Raw genomic sequence first — 13,005 nt, 5'->3', positions numbered from 1 at the left:
GGGTTGCTTTGCTCAGCTGTCTATTCATAAGGAGGGAAATGTCCCCTTTGTGCAGAAAGGCTAGCCAAGGAGATGGACCCTTAGGTTTCGATGTTCTTTGTACCATGCATTCTTTGATGCATTGAGTTGCTGAATCATTTGCTACTTGCATCAAGGACATTGGTGTAAGGAGGCAATGGCTCCGTATCCCTGTGCTTCTCAAGCATCCTGGGCAGGGTGTCTAGAAGGCCATACACCCCAGTGAGACAATTCTCAAACACGTGTTTCCTGGGTGTGCTGCAGGGAAGTGACTACATTTAAGTCTAGCAAGAAGAGAGACAAACCAGAGCTAAAAACCACCAGGACTTGAGGGTCCCCCAAATGATTCCAGCTTGAAAACGTCCCATGAAGGGAGCCAGGGTTCTGCCCCATGAGCTAAAATGCATCTTCTTCGGAGGGGATTGGATTAAGCAGCTCATTTGAAGATGCTTCTTTGCGGGCTGTTTGTATGGAAGACTTTGTGATGGAATGCTTGAGTGGAGCGGGTGGTTAAAGGGGAGAAGTTCCCAGGGACAACCACCAGAAGGCAGGCCTTGGTGGGCGCCATGGCGACAGATCTGGTGGCCGGGACTGACGTTTTTAGAACCACAGAGACGTGCTGGAATACAGACTGTGGGGTGAGGAAAGGACAGTCCCACTTGGTGTCTGCCCCGCAGTTTGGTCAAGCACCAGTCTGAGGTGCTGATTACCTTTGTGGTGACATCAGCTTAGATGGAGGAGGCCCCTCGATTTTACAGTTCAGAGTGGCTTGGGGAGCTGGCAGCAGAGTCTGTTCTCACTAATAACTGAAAGAATAACAGCAGTGGTTGCCATTTACCGAGCTCTTGCAGTGCCTGAGGGGCCATTCCAAGAGTTTAATTTAGGTGCACCGCCTTGTTTAATTTTACAGCCTCCCCATAATGGCGACACCGTTATTATCCAAAGTTGCAAGTGTGCAAACAGGCCCGGGGAGCTTCATCACTAGCTGTTAACAACACAGCTGGAATTTAGCTTCGGTCTGCTTGGCTGGGAGCTCGTAACCACTTGGGGCTCTGCCCATCCAGAGGAAACGCAGAGCTTTCCCTTGGACTGCAGGAAGAGAATAAACCCGGCTTCATGATAGTCTCGATTCCGTGTCTTCAGGGGCAATTAAACCAGCCTCTGGCCAAGATGTAGCTTTCATACCCTTTGTAGGGTCAGCTTTTTAGCCATGTTTCTGCCACCCTTGGAATAAATTGTGTTGTACAAAGCCCTGAGTCACCACCTCTGAGGCAGTCAGCAAAGACCTTCAGAGCTGCTCTGGGGAGTGCAGACAGGGCAGGGCGGTGGAGTTTGTTTACCTCCTGGAAATGTCAGATTTGGAGGTTCAGTGCATTTGTCAGGGGAAGCTATGTGTCTCTGTTAGATTGCACCTCATGCCGCAGACCGCGGTGCTTCTCTTCTCTGAGGCTTCTCGAGAGCCTCAGGGACCTAGGCCCTGGTGCAAGGACCACCCCTTAATTTCAGCAGACGGGCTGCCTTCCCATGTCCAGGGGAGGACCCAGCTTTCAGAGACGTGTGAACTCTAGGATGCCAAGGAAGAATTTGGGTTTTGCCAAGTTTTAAGGTCACAACAGATGGAAGCCTCCAGTCTCATTCTACAACACGTTTTAATTATGACTTCAAGGCAAAAGTCACACATTGAAGTATGTGACAGGTGTAAACTCAGTCACTCCATCCACAAAGGAGGGTGACTTGTTCTGCAGCATTTTTATGAGGGGCAATCCCCAAACCTGTATCAACACATTTTACATCAGGATATAGAATTTGCCACCTCCAGTACTAGGAGTGTGTGTGTGTGTGTGTGTGTGTGCGTGTGTGCGCGCACGCGTGTGCTCACGTGCATATTTGCCCTGGTGATCAATGCTATTGTCGGCATTGTAAGAGAGAAGACATCATCTCAGAATGCAAACTGGGATTGGCATTGAGTGGGTTGGGTGTGGGGGGCAGACAATGAACCTCCATCCTTTATCTGTCTTTACTACCTGCAAGATCAGCTCATCCTGTTTTCCCCAAGTGGATCCAGCACAGAAAGCAAAGTCTACCCATCGCAACTTGGGTGGGCTTCCCTGTCGGGCTGATGTGGATATCAGATGTACTCTAACTGGGTGTGCAGATGCAGAAGGCAGGGCTGGGGGCAAGCCCCCTTGCTTGGAAGATCACACAGGTCTCTGGTTTAGTTTATTTCATTGCACAATAGGGTCATTGTATCCCTGGCTGTAGGAGTTGTCCTTCACTTTGTGCAAACCAATGGTAACCCATTGGAAGGGATGCACAGAGAGTCCTTTCATAATTTGTCAGTGCACCACACATGCAGGAAAAGTTCTTCGGTCCTAAGAGCACATAAGGTTATTTGTAGAAATAACCTTGAACACAGGGGAAATATTATCCCATCCCGGTGTCTGCATTTTGGAGGGCTTACACTAACATACCAAGTTTTTCTAAGTTCTTTTTTTTTTTAAAGATTTTATTTATTTATTTGAGAGAGAGAATGAGATAGAGAGAGAGCATGAGAGGGGAAAGGGTCAGAGGGAGAAGCAGACTCCCCGCCGAGCAGGGAGCCCGATGCGGGACCCGATCCCGGGACTCCAGGATCATGACCTGAGCCGAAGGCAGTCGCTTAACCAACTGAGCCACCCGGGCGCCCAAGTTTTTCTAAGTTCTATTGTGTTACTTGTTCTAATAAATATAAAATAGTACTAATTTTAAATGGCATGGATGCACCAAGATAGGATATTATTTCCAAAATATTTCCACACACAGAAGCTACCCACAAACTGACCAGCTCCCAGATGGACACAAAGACCACTGGCTTCCCTTGTGGTTCCAATCACCCCCAAGGACAGTCACTGCCCCCACCCCCCCCACCCCCACTCTGACTGGTAACATCGCTGATGGTTTTGCCCATTTTCATACTTTACATGAATAAATCATAGAAGATGTGATTTTTAGGGGGTGGGTGGGAGGCCGGCTTCTTCTGACCAACATTGTGTTCTTGAGACTGTTGATTGGTCTTTGGGAAGTTTCCCACTTGGGAATATGGCAGACAAGTGGCCATGAGTGGTCTAGCTCACGCCCTTTGTTGTGCTGGTGCAGGTGTTTCTGTGGGGGGTGTCCACCCAGGGGTTGTGGGGGGGTGTGCCCTCATGTGTTGCTGGGGCACTCATCTGAGAAGGGTATTGTAAACTCGTTGAGCAGAGCACACGGTTAATCAGGAACACTCACCTCAGGTTTAGTAGCTGGTGCCTCCATCTGAGACAACTCCTGCCCCCATTCCAACCCCAGGAAACTTGAGAGAAACTTGGAGAGGAATCCTCTTGCCCATGGTCATGCAAACAGGAACCTGAGACCCCTCCTGTTCCCCCCATGCCACATGTTCTAACGGAAGCTCAGGCGAATTCCTGAATAAACGGATTGGGGATTTGATGGGAATGTATTGTGACATGACTGGTGAGTTGTGAAGAATACTAATTCACCTGGGGTCATTTGTTGCCCTATAATTCTGTCACGGGCATCTTCAGAGAGCCAGGAGCCATCTGTGGAGGAGCTCATGCAGCCGGAGCATGCTAAGGGTGCCCACTGTGGTGTATCAGCACGTGGGGCAGCGGAAGGCCGCCGGTGGTGTGGGCTTGCATGCAAGGACAGACAGTGATGGTTTAGGGCCATGTTCCATTAGCACCATCTCCTATGTAGTGTGACAATGAGCACCATGGCATTTTCAGAAATTGGGGTGTTGGTCTGGGTGCCCCTAAAACCAGGCACTGAGCTGGGATGGACTGTGTCACGGGTGTACTGGGGAGGGGTCATCTCTGGGGACTGTAAGTGGTCAAGGAGTACTTGGGGGAGCCATCTAATTGAAATGCACATCTGCTCTGACCCTGGGAAGACTCATTGGAGAGAGAAACTGATGGATCAGAAGTTCTGAGCTTGGAAATGGCAGGAAGGCCAGTTCTGCTTGCTGTTCTCAGAACAAGCCGGCCACTCTGCAAGGTGGTCCCAGAACCAAAGGTCAGAGGTGCTGTGTCTCCCAGGGGTGGCCCTGCCTCAGTATCCCTCTGGAGCCTGTCCTGGAAGAGGTGTGGCCTCTCAGGATGGTGCAGTGGTAGGTTTCAGGAGGGCAGCTGGACTGCCTGTGATAACCCCTCAGTCTGAGATCAGAGAAGAATCTTCTAGAGCCACCACACTGTGACATCTTTTTCTTTAGAAAATAACCCTTTTTTTTTCTTTTGTTAAAAAAAAGACAATGTTTTCCCCTCTATGCGTGACTTTGGCAACCTACACTCACAAAGCATGGATTACAAATGGTCATCCTGTTGGTCAACATGCCACACAATCAGAGAAACACAAAATTTAAGAAGACCCCATACTCACTCATAAGTTTGAGACCACACAAAGAAGGCAGACAACAGTACCAGGTTCAAGGGAATTAGGAGAAACAGTTCTCTATTGAGGACGTAAGCTGCTATAACCCATTCCACACTCTTTCAGTGAAATTAAAAATGCACAAATCGGTTGAACCAGCAATTCAATTTTCTAGGAGTCTAGCCTATAGCTCACACACATACACACACACTTCAGGGGAATTCACTGCAAGAAGTATTTCTTCGCAAATTGCTGGAAACGTCAAAATCCCATTTATAGGGTGGTGATTAATGATCTGGTTCTTGGTTGCAAGCAACAGAAATAGAGCTGAGCTAATCAGCAGTACACTTCATCATCTATGAGACCAAAACATGGGAATTTGGGAGGCCAGGGAGGTCCCACCTTGTCCTACATAAACAGTGGGGGAGCATCCCCGAATCTTACCTTGGTCACATGGGAAAGGGGATTCTTTGCACGAAGCCATTTCCTGGAACAGAAAAAGGTTGAGAAAATGATGTCCTACCCTTCACCGTTTCTACAGGTGTGGGGCTCAGGCAAAGTTCAGCAATGTCATGGGCGAGGTGCTTATATCATTTGGGGGCTTTTTAGTAAAGGAAAAGGAAATTATGCATACATACTTAGGAAGTTGAATTTTTTTCTTTAGAATTAATTTATGATAAATTTCAAATTTAAAAAGCTGACAAGTATCCCAAGCGTCACAGAATTCAGAGAGGTATTATTTTTATTAATTCACTTCTCGATACTATTGCACATTCCCTACAATTTCTGGTGGCACGTTCTTTGATCTGATCTTGATGGGAAAAAGAATTTGTCTGATCTACACAGGCATCTCATCTATACAGGTGTCTGGTCTACACAGATGTGTCATCTACACAGGTGTCTGATCCATATTCTTTCATATTATCTTTATGTGAAAATGAATTTGATCCACACAGGTGTGTCATCTATACAGGTATCTGATCTATATAGGTGTCTGATCTACACAGGTGCCTCATCTATACAGGTGTGTCATCTATACAGGTGTCTCATCTACACAGGTGTCTGATCTATACAGGTGTTTCATCCATACAGGTGTGTCATCTACACAGGTGTCTCATCTACACAGGTGTCTGATCTATACAGGTGTTTCATCTACACAGGGGTCTCATCTACAAAGGTGCTAGGAAGATATATAGTCTTTCCTCTATCCCACATGATCACTGGTTTATGACTGAGGTTTGGACATGTTTTCTCAAGTGTCATAATACCTTATTGGTAATGTCACACACCTGTCTCAGGATTGCTTTCAGTGTTGGGAAAATGTCCATTCTTTTTCTCTCATATAAGAATCGTAAGATTTCAGAATATTTCCGGGTTTTTTCCTCATGCAATTACTCACCTCAATCCGCTTTGAACTGACGGCATTCGTTAACCAGTTTGTTTGCGACATTCTCCGAGTGACAGTAATTCATACATTTCACGTTATCTGCACCAACGGTGGCGCTTTGTGTTAACATCAGCGGGAAGTGACAGCCATTAGCCAGTGTAATCCTATGATTCTATGACTCATTTTTCATTTACCAGATTATCAAACAACCCAAAGGACCTACTAATGACTTCTATTTTAAACATGATCCTTCCTCCAAGTGAATTACTCCTTTTGGGATGACCAGAGCAATTCCAGCTATAATTTGCTAATCGATGTGAGAGCAGTTTCATCGGATTTTCTGGCTCATCTTTATCACTTTATCTTTATATGTATCTTCCTTTTTTTAATATAAACTGAATTTACTCTCGGTTCCTTGGTAAATAGATCTCAATAAAAAGAAGGTAAGTCCCCGATGCTCAAATGACATATGTCATTTCTCACTGGTTTTATCTATGTGCTTCCAAATGTCTTTCCGAGTTGTGATAAAATGGCCTGCTTCTGATTCCATATTCCCTTACCTGGACCCCCAAGATGCCAATGGCCACACGAGGAAATGTGACAGAGGGGTGGTCCTTCCCTAAAATTTGGGCCTGGGTAACCCAATGACTAGGACCCCCTGCCCCCACCTTAGATCTTGGTGGGAGGAGGAGGGTGGGCAGAAGGAGACTCTGCATTTCCAGGGATTACCACCTACCTGTTTTGTTGACCGTTCCTAATTTCTATGCCTGGCCTTGGGCTCCCTCCCGCCAATAGTCTCAGGAACTCAGCTGCACATACTTGCTCACTGCCACCTCTGTGTCAGTCCGTCTAGGGCAAGAATTAAGAGACAAGGGTCTCTGAGGATGAAGGAGGTGAAGGAACCCACCTGTGCTGTAGTTCCAAAATCTGGAAACCAAAGGGTTTGCTCCGTATCAGGGCAGTGCACTTACTGCTACCCATTCTCTGTTTGCTCAGCATCTGGATGCCATCGTTTGTGGGGGAACCCATCCCCATGAGGCTGAGACCCTCCCCCTTTGGAGATGAAAAGTAGCAAAGTTTACTTTTCCAAAGATTCTTGCAGCTGAAGCACAGATGGGGACTATAGCGGGTGAAAGAGTGTCCACCCCAAAAGATATATGCACATCCTCACAGCTAGAATGTATGAAGGGGACCTCATTTGGGAATATGGTCTTTGCAGATGTGATCAAGTGAAGGATCTGAGATGAGCTCATCCTGGATCAGGGTGGCCCTAAATCCAAGGACAAGTGTCCTTACAAGAGACAGGAGACAGACACAGAGGAGTAGACACGTGAAGATGGAGGCAGAGATGGGAGGGACGTGGCCATGAGCCCAGAGACACCTGGAGCCCCAGAAGCAGGCAGACACAAGAAAGACCCTCCCCTGGAGCCTCAGGAGGGAGCACGGCTCTGCCCCACCTGGATCTCAGACTTCTGGTCTCCAGAGCTACAGTGTTAAGCCACCCCAGTATGCAGTCATCTGCTACAGCAGCAACAGAATCTAACACATGCTCTAGGATTGGGACATTGGTATTTGAGTGCTGAGAACTGCCCTGTCTCTCATGGGACCCTCGTGTCTTTGGTGCTCCTGGGAGAAATAGGGCATCAGTTACAGAACGTCCCTAGATAAGCGTCTTCCAATACACCTGCAGCCCTCAGGTCATCAAGGACCATCCAGAGGATGATAAACCACAGGGCAAAAGGGAACTAACCAGTGGCCGATGATGGTTTGGTTTCATGAAAATAATTCTTGATTTGACATTTTATAAAATAGGGCATTTTGGTCTCTATAGACCTGCAGACAAATTCCTACTCTTCCCCATGTATCATCCACATCCCCTCTTCCTTGCTTGACCCAGAGCTCAGAGATGGCTGATTGGCTGATCTCCCTGGCAATATCATAATGGTTTTATGCAATTTAACATCTGTGTGCTTACTTTACTCACTTATGAAATTCCTTCAAAATAACAAAATTAAACAGGATCTTCCATTTCAGGCTGGCACCGTATGAACAGCAGAGAACGGCATGTTCCCGTTCATAATATCGACTTTGCCAATGGACGGGAAGACTGGGTTTACCAAGCGATCCAGAAAATGTCCTTTCTGGTGAGGATATGTCTCAGGGAAAAAAAAGAAAAGGCAAAACAAAACAAGAAAGAACTGGGGGAGTCTTGTCCTGATGATATTCCATTTGCATTGGGCAAAATCCTGCAGTATTGGGAAGGTAGCCCAAGACGCACCTTACGTAACTTATCCACAAAGGGGATGAATTCCCCTCAAGGGCAGGGCACAGGTAAGTATATCGGAGCATGAACATTTGTTCCTAGATGCAGCCCAGCACAGGTCCTTCTGCAGAACATAGACTCAGAGGATCTCAGAGATGGGCAGAGCCTTGGGCACCATCCAGCTCCGCTTTGTTCGTCTAAGAACCTGAGATACCCCAGTGGGGAGCATCACTCGAAGTGGCGTCCTCCCTTGTGGCATGCATGGGAACCGAAGTCAGCGGTAGAAGGAGCAGCCCCACAAGACGGCGTTGGCCCTGGGGTCTTGCTTCTTCTCCAGGCGTGGCCCCAGGTGATGCTTTATTGAAAGCACTGAGGTTTTGCACGGGTCTATAGGAAGGGGTCACATCTGCAGGCGTGGGTAGCTCGAACTCTGCATGTTCCCAACAAGGGTCTGTTTTCACGACTGGCTCCTGACCGGATCCTGGAAGGTTATGATTTGTTCATCCTTGAGCCATGCCAAACCGGTGTTCCCTGGGAGTTTGGGCTCACAACATGGTTTTTGGTGAGCACCAGCTTTCCTCTGAGGGGTCTCAGTATTGGTAACTGAACCTTACCCCCAATACCTTGGGATGCCAGGCTCTGGTGAGTGTCCTTGTGGTTGGCATCATTTCCAACATGCTGTCCTAAGTTGGTGGCGGAGGAATTAAGAGTGTCCTGGGTGTGTCCCCTGGCAGAGGACCATGAACAACTTGTATGAGGTTTTTCACTGGACTTTCCCCCAAGCACATTTTCTCTGTTGATTTTGCTCTGTGTCCTATTTTTGGGATGAGCCATAGCTACGTGTACAACAACTTTTGGGTCTCATGTGTCCTTCTAGTGAATCATCAAGCCTGAGGATGGTCTTGGGCCCCCCCCAACACATTGGGGGTCACGTGATTTTGAGCCAAGTTAGAAAAAGAGAATATACGGAGGACATTGCTTTCTATGGACCCAGAAAAGCCAGGTCTGGAACTCTTTAAGGGCTGAGGGAAAGGGACATATTGATGGTTCAGAGGTGGTTTCTAAACAGTAGGGCTGTGTTCCCTCCCGAGGCTCCAGGGAGGGTCCTTCCTGCCTCTTCCAGCTTCTGGGGCTCCAGGTGTCCCCGGGCTGGTGGCCACGTCCCTCCTGTCTCTGCCTCTGTCTTCACGTGGCTTCTCCTCTGTGTCTCCTCTTGTGTCTCTTACAAGGACACCTGTCATTGGATTTAGGGCCACCCTGGTCCAGGATGAGCTCATCTCAGACCCTGTCCTTACTACATCTGCAAAGACCCTGTTTCCAAAAAGATCCCATCCTGAGTTTCCGGATGGAGATTAATTAGGGGGATACTCTTCAGCCCAATATATGGAGAATAGGATTTTCTCCAATGTCAGATTCTCAAACCTCCTTATTGACTTGTTTGCATCTTCCCACTTGTTTTGCTATATAACTGACATGAAACTGCCCAATTTCCACTGTGGAAGAACCCAAGGGGGTGATGCACATTCCATGCAGGTGTCGGGGAAATGATTTCCAGGCAGAGGACAGAGCCAGGTGAGGGATCAGGAGTGAATCTGAGGTGCGTCAGGATCAGTGCGGAGACCTCTAGGGCAGCACCAGAGTGAGCAAGGGGGCAGTGGTGGGCATCCCAGCAGGGAGGACATGTGGGGTGCACCTGCTCCCCAGTCCCTGGTGGGGACTGTACTTGCGGGGAGTCTGTGTTGTGTTTCTCATGCAGAGTGAATGCCAGAGCACATGTGTCATGTGATGTGTGTTTTGAAATGGCTCCTTCTGGCTGGTGTTCGGATCGCGGGCTGTATGCCAAGGACCCAGGCAGGGTCTGCAGAGAGGGGTCTGCTGCACATCCTAGGCCAGAGGGGTCGACAGCTCGGGCCAGGTTGGTGTGGTGCAGAGGATGTGAGATGCTGGATTCTGCACGGATCGTGAAGGTGGACGTGCTACAAGGTGCAGATGGACTGCCTGTTGGTGTTTGAGGAAGGCTGGGATGGAGGGTGGCTCCAGGTCTTGTCTGGGAAGAAGGAAAGACAGAGCTGGTGTCCCCTAGGCTGGGGCAGGCTCTGGGCAGTGCAGGCGTACAGAGCAATGTCCCATATTCAGATGCAACTGTGTCTGGGTCTGACTCGTGTGCTGTGGCATCAAGAGGAGGCTGTCAGGTCGACAGATGGGTCTTTGTGTGCCAAGTGATAGAAAAAGCCTTCAAGTACACTTGCTGGGGTATTGTCCACAAATGTCACCATCACATTACCTTTAGGAGTAGACATTCTCATGACGCCCATTCCACAGAGGTGCTGGAAGGCCACATGGCTGGGCTTGGCTCACCCTAGCCCAGAAGCAGGTTCTCACAGCCCTGTCGTGGGCAGTGGGGTCCGGATGAGGAGCTGGGTCTCGTGACTCGATACCTCCATCAGGCTTTATGCAGCATACACTGACCTGTGGCCAATCTCTTGTGTCTTGTGGTCAGCCACCCGGTTTGTATGGCTCTGTTGTGGCCACCACGGGAATCGCATACAGGGTGGTTCATTAACACGCACCTGCTGTTGGAAAGCGGCTGAGCAGAGGTCCCCACATTGGGCACATTGGAGACATTTGTCCAGACAGGAAGGGCCACAATCACCCAGGAGTGTGTGGGGAGACCCCATCCTGCGGGCAGTGAGCAATCGCATGTGTGCCCTCATCGTGGAGCAAATACTGGAGAAGAACGGAGCTGCCCCATGTGCCCCTCCCACAGGACACCTTATATTCCAATCCTCCCATGTGGCAGTGAGTCCAAACCTCGAAAGGGTGTCCATGCCTTTGGGATAAGACCCACAGGCTTCAGGGATGCATTTTACATTTATGCTGAGGCTCCTCCTGAATCGGGGAGTCCATATGTCCACAGAGGTGGGACTGTGCCCCTGGAGGAGCACTCTGACCACTCAGGAGCATGGTTTCCGGATCTGGTGGGAGACACAGGGTAGCCGTGGGAATCTGCATGCGGGCTCCGGGGTGCCTCCAGGCCGCGGTTCTTGTGCATCACGAAGCGTCCACGCACTGTGCTCCAGCGAACGGAGACGTGCTGCATCCTGCCGCTGGCCCCTGCCTGGCACTCTTGCGGGGGGTGGCGTGAAATGCCGCGTCTGCAGAGCCCACCTTTCCGGGTAAACAGCCGGAAAGGTCACTGCATAAGCACCTGTGAGCTGAGCAAAGCGCCAGAGGCAGGGGGAGATTTTGAGCAGAGGGACTTTCCCAAGAAAGAGAAATGGTGTTTCTGGTCGTTGCTTGGCGGCATGGATGGACCAGCCACGCTGCCCTGGGCAGCCCGACACGCACAACACGTACAGCCAGGTGGACTTTAGCAGGGTCCCCTTCTTCAAGACCAGCGAAGCCAAATGCTGGTTTTGTCCCACTGCGCTCAGGGGATGCAGGAACTTTGCCGCACCAAGAGCTCACCTCTCCTGCAGGCACTTCTGACTCTCCTGCTGTTGAACCTGGTGGTAGGGGGAGGGTTGCACTCCTCTGAGCCATGATCCCTGACCCCTCACTTGGGAACGGATAACGATCCCTCCTTCCTTAATGGAGCAGTGCCCACGAGGCAGACTTTACACCACGCATTATCACCTTGAACACACATTACCAGCAGGAGCTAGGACATCCGCTGACCCATCTTTTGGGTCAGTGCTTCCAGGTGGGGTTGTCTTACGGGGTTCAGAGGCATGCGGGGGGGCAGAGGGGCTTTGACCTCATGTGCCTCAGCTAACGGGGAGGCTTGATAACGGACTCCAGCATGTATCCGAATGACTTAAAATTATTTATTTGCAGCGGGCTGAGTGGAAGACGGGTCTGCAGGCATTTCCCGCCTGTCTGCAGGGCGTTTTTGTAAACGTGTTTCTGTTTTCTGTTGTGATTACTTACTGAAAACAGAAATGCGGTGGGGAGGGGTTATAAAGGGAAAGTCTAATGAACCCCCTCCCCCGCAAACACCTGTTCTCATAAGATAAGAGCTCTATTCTTGCACTGGAAACATAATCATCGTCTGCCTGATCCTCATTTAAATAAAAACAGCCAGCTAGGCGGCTCCTTCTCATTGAAATTCCTGAGATCTTCATTCTTTCTTGGTATTTGGTTGAAAACAAAGTTTATCTCCTGCTTTTCCCAGAGGATCAGCCAGCATTAAGTGCCTATATGCATGCATGATGAGAGCCTTTTAGTACCGGTGGGAATGTCCTTCAGTCTGACTTGATGTCATTATTCCCACTACTTGCCACGCAGAAGCAGACCTTGGGTCCTCCTGGGTGGAGAAGGAACTCGGGTCTCTCCCAGCTTTCAAATGCAGCAAACACCTGGCTGTACCCAGCGGTTCTTGTGTAAAGCTTTGCTTTGTCCTCAAGTTGCTCAAAAAGTGCCACTCTTTAAAAAAGAAACAAATAAAACAAAACCCTGCCCCTCCAACTCTGTTGCGAAGAGGAGAGAGACCTCATTCTACAAGGCTGGGTGCTGGATGCTCAGTCCTCACAGAGGTACTGATCTTAAGGTGGTAGGCTCTCCCGCCACCAAGGACACAACCTGTGGGTTCACCTGCCAGGAACAGGTGCAGGGCTGGGAACTGAGCATGGTTTTCGGAATGGTAGCTTTCTGGAAGCTGCTAAGATACCTCAAGTGGTATTCTTAAATAGGATGCACAGTTAATACCAAAATAGGGTCTGGAACGATACACGGAAAGCCCCCTGTGTATGGGAACCCTGTCCTCATGCTCAGCGGCTCTCAGGCGCAGTGAGTCGGAGGTCAGAGTTTTGTTTATTTTTAAGTTTTAGTAAAATATGCATAACATAGCATCAGTGATATTTGCAACATTCACAGTGCTGTGCAACCATCACCACCAGCTACTTCCAAAACATTTCCACCAGCCCAGATGGAAACC

This window comes from Eumetopias jubatus, unplaced genomic scaffold, assembly GCF_037043125.1.
Source record: "Eumetopias jubatus isolate StellerSeaLion01/CBP00866 unplaced genomic scaffold, mEumJub1_p1.0 scaffold_11, whole genome shotgun sequence".
NCBI lineage: Eukaryota > Metazoa > Chordata > Mammalia > Carnivora > Otariidae > Eumetopias > Eumetopias jubatus.
Note: the sequence above shows the minus strand (reverse complement) of the source record.